Below are 4,259 nucleotides of genomic sequence, written 5' to 3'. Positions count from 1 at the left end.
CCTTGGTTGCTTCCACAATTTCCCAAATTCCATGTCTTCTTTCTTTTCTACTCCCTCATTTTACAACTACTTAGGAAAAGGGATCCAAAGGATATCCCCTTTCCTGAGTCCTTGCCAGCAAATTTCTGTATTCTTTATTCTCTCATACTTGATGGCTAGTTTAGCTGGGAAGAGAATTCTAAATTCAAATGATCATCTTGCGCCAAGGGTGCTGGTGGGAATTTGTTGTCATTATTAACAGGGGACCTCTCCTTTTCTTGGCAGCCATCCTTAGGATCTTCTCTATGTCCTCTGTTCTGATTTTGATCTGATGTTTGCCATACATTGCTCTTTATTTCGTTCACACAAAGGGGCATTTGCAGGGTCCTCTGGAGACTCATGCCTTTTAAGTTTTGTGAGATTCTGTTATACTTTTTTTGGATAATTCCTTTGTCCTCTCCTTTCATCTTTTTTTGCTTTTTCTTTTCTTCATCTTTTTAGTCTCTTTTTTCTACATTCTTTTTCTCCTTCTGAGAGACTCCTCAACTCCATCCAACACTTATGTAAAAATGTTAATTTCTGCAATTGTATTTTTAATTTCTGCAATCACTGTTAATTTTTAAAATAGACTCTTATTCTTGTCTTATGGATGCAGTTTGTTTTTTTTTTTTAGAATACTAGAGTTTAAGATTTTTGAGTTTTCAAAGTTCCCCTTTCTAAACTACATCTTTTTTCTCTGGTATTTCATTTTGTTGTTGTTGTTGTTTGCTTGCTTGCTTCTCTTAAACCCTTGGTTGTTGGTTCATATTTTTAAAGTAAGGCAATACAAATAACTGACATTGGGATCTTTGTGCACACTGGCAGGGGTTATCAACTTCATTTTAGGGTATGGGGGAGCAAGAGCAAGCTGAGTGTTACACTGGGGACCTCTACAAGCCAGAATGATTGCAGAGGGTTATTTCTCTAGGATCCTGCAATTTCTTTAATTAACTTTTTGTTTGTTTGTTTTCCTAAGAATGGGAACAGACACAACTGTTCCTTATACTGTAACAGCTTTTAAATAACTCCCTGGCTTTTATTCCTACAGATCATGCCTTTTATACATCGTATCTGGTATAATCCATCTTCACGCCTCTCTGGGGTTCCATTGAGCAGACAGGATCTCTCTGCTCACACTGGCTGTGGCTTTCTCTTCCTCATCTATTACTCCTTAACTGCTCTGTTCCGTAAACTTGTTGAACTCTCCAGTCCATTGCTGATCCTCTCCCATTCTCTGTGACATTGTGGGCTAATACCATTTCAATTGCTTTTACTGCCATCTAAGTGAGGTCTTTGGAGGGAGAAGAGCTAACTGGGTTTCATCAGTTTGTTTTTAACTGGAAGTCCAACTATTTCTGTTCTCCGAGTTTCTAGCTCTAGAAGTTTCCTTGACTTCTTCTGGGCAGAGTTGGGTCCTCCTTGTCCTGGGTTCCTCCTCACTTTGTCTCCTCCCTCTCCCCCACTGCATGTTGTAATTGACTTCACTTTCTGAGACCATCACAAAAGTTGGGCTTTGAATCTTTGGTGACATCGGAAGTGACAGAGTCTGTTTTGGGAGAAGTCAATCTGGGCTTCCCAGCTTTTAAACAATCACCATTGCTACAGGGCGTGCCAAAGGCAGGGAGATGCCAGGACTCACTGCCCAGTAGCTGTGCACACCCTCATTAGACACCTGGAATGTTACAGGATGATTCCATCAACATCATAAAGAGACAAACATTCATTGAGTTCAGTGGGTGGGTCCAGGGTACTAGAGGCTGAGAAGCCTCGAGGAAGAAGACAATGAGCAACATCTGCCCCTGACACCCGCCCGCCTTCCACCTCCCTGTCGATGGATGCCTCCAGGTGCTCCCTGGCTTTGATGGATGACCCCAGCATGGATCTTTCCAAGTCCAGGCTCTGGGGGTCAGGGGAGGCTCTGTGTTTCAGCTGCTGCCACACTCAATGAAACCTTTATTTTTATTAGATTTTATTTATTTATTTATTTTTTTCAGACAGAGTCTCCCTCTGTCGCCAGGCTGGAGTGTAGTGGCGCGATCTCCGCTCACTGCAACCTCCACCTCCCAGGTTCACGCCATTCTTCTGCCTCAGCCTCCGGAGTAGCTGGGACTACAGGCGCCCACCACCACACCCGGCTAATGTTTGTATTTTTAGTAGAGATGGGGTTTCACCATGATGGCCAGGATGGTCTCGATCTTTTGACCTTGTGATCTGCCCACCTCGGCCTCCCAAAGTGCTGTGATTACAGGTGTGAGCCACCATGCCCGGCCAATTTTTACTTTTATTATTTTGTTTTATTTTATTTTATGAGACAGGGTCTTGCTCTGTGGCCCAGGCTGGAGTGCAGTGGCGCCATCTTGGCTCACTGCAACCTCCGCCTCTTGGGTTCAGGTGGTTCTCATACCTCAGCCTTGAGAGTAGCTGGGATTACAGGTATGTGCCACTACACCCGGCTAATTTTTGTATTTTTAGTGGAGACGGGGTTTTGCTATGTTGGCCAGGCTGGTCTCGAACTCCTGACTTCAAGTGATCTGCCCGGCTCGACCAAGTGCTGGGATTATAGGCGTGAGCCACCACAGCCAGCTGTTTTTATTTTTTGAGACAAGGCTGTACCTCCCAGGCTAGAACGCAGTGGTGTGATCACATCTCATTACAGCCTCAACCTTCTGGGCTCAAGCACTTCTCCCACCTCAGCCTCTGGAGTAGCTAGGAATACAGGCATGTACCACTACATGCAGCTATTTTTTTATTTTTTGTAGAGATGGGGTCTCCCCATGTTGCTCAGGCTGGTCTCAAACTTCTGGGCTCAAGAAATCCGCCCGCCTTGGCCTCCCAAAGTGCTGAGATTACAGGTGTGAGCCACCACACCCAGCTATGAACCTTTATTAAACATCTAATACATACCTGCCATCACGAAGTCAGTTTTCTTAACCTTCCAACCCCTGTGGGAGGTAGGCATTATTATTTCACTTACAGATGACAACACTGAGGTCCACGATGTGGCAGTGACACATCTGAGGTTATGACTGGCAGAGCTGTCACATGAGCTCGTCTCCTGCCATCTGGCCTAGAGCTACTCACCCCTGCCCTCACTGCTCACTGCTTCTCCCGGCATGGACTGGATCAGCTGCCCAACCCAGGCCCTGCTGGCCAAGGGGATGCAAGTGCCAGGAGGACACTCATGTTCGTGGTCATAGACCATCGCGACCTTACAGGGGTTCTAGTCCTTTAAGCCTAGTGAGGGCTCCCTGAGAGTTAAACATTATTTTTGGAGGTCTTGGTTGATGAGATGGAGAAAAGCAGTGGGAATAAAAAAAGAATATGGGAGAAAAATGGGTGGAGAGAGAAATAGATGGGATGGAAGGAAGTAAGAGAAAGGAGATAGAAATGCAGGTGCAAGCCATGACTGACAGTCACTGCAGGCCCAGCCCGGACCCAACAGGAGCCATCTGGAGCCCACAGGAGGCATCCTTGTGTGCTGGGAACTGCAGAATTGGTCTCAGCTCTGCCACTGACTCAGTTTCCCCATTCACACCAGGGTGTTCTGAGGGCCAAAGAAGGCAATAAATGTAAAAGTGCATTGTAAACTGGAGGTGCGCCTGAGCAGAGAGGCTTTCCTGGCACTGGTACACCAGGAAGGCAGGGGTCTGCCCCATTGTGCCACACCCCGGAGCAGAACCCAGAACACTCCTGCCCAGCACGAAGGACACCCAGGAATGAGGAGGCTAACAGACATGCAGAGAGGTAGCAGGGGTGCAGGAGGCCTTCCAGGCAAGCCTTCCCTCACAGGCCCCACAGCCCAGAGCTCCCATCCTCTCCACCTGACCTCCACTGCAGGGCCCATCTGAGGCTGGCCAGCATCCCAGCTTGCTCTCAGGAAGAAGGCAGAGGGTTGGGCCTCCTCCTCAGCTCTAAGACCCTAGCAGTTTTTGTTCCCAGTGACATCAAAAGAGAAATGGAAAATGTCAGGGTTTCTAAGGTTTTGTCCCTTGCTCAAGTTCAAATTCATCCTCAGTTCAAATTATTTTTAGTTGATTTGTAGCAAAGGGGTAGAGGAGATGGCGTCTGAAATTCCGCAGACCACCCAGCTTTGAGAATGGTATTGCTCTGCTAAGTCATTGACCTGGCCACCTGCCCAGGTGCATTTAAGAAGAACACAATCTCTCCAAGGATGAGCCTCAGAGAACCTCTTGGATATACCAGACCCCCTGCGTACCATGATCCTCCCACTGCACAGTACT

This window comes from Pongo pygmaeus, chromosome 2 (genome assembly GCF_028885625.2).
Source record: "Pongo pygmaeus isolate AG05252 chromosome 2, NHGRI_mPonPyg2-v2.0_pri, whole genome shotgun sequence".
Classification (NCBI taxonomy): Eukaryota; Metazoa; Chordata; class Mammalia; order Primates; family Hominidae; genus Pongo; species Pongo pygmaeus.
This window is presented reverse-complemented; position numbering follows the sequence as displayed.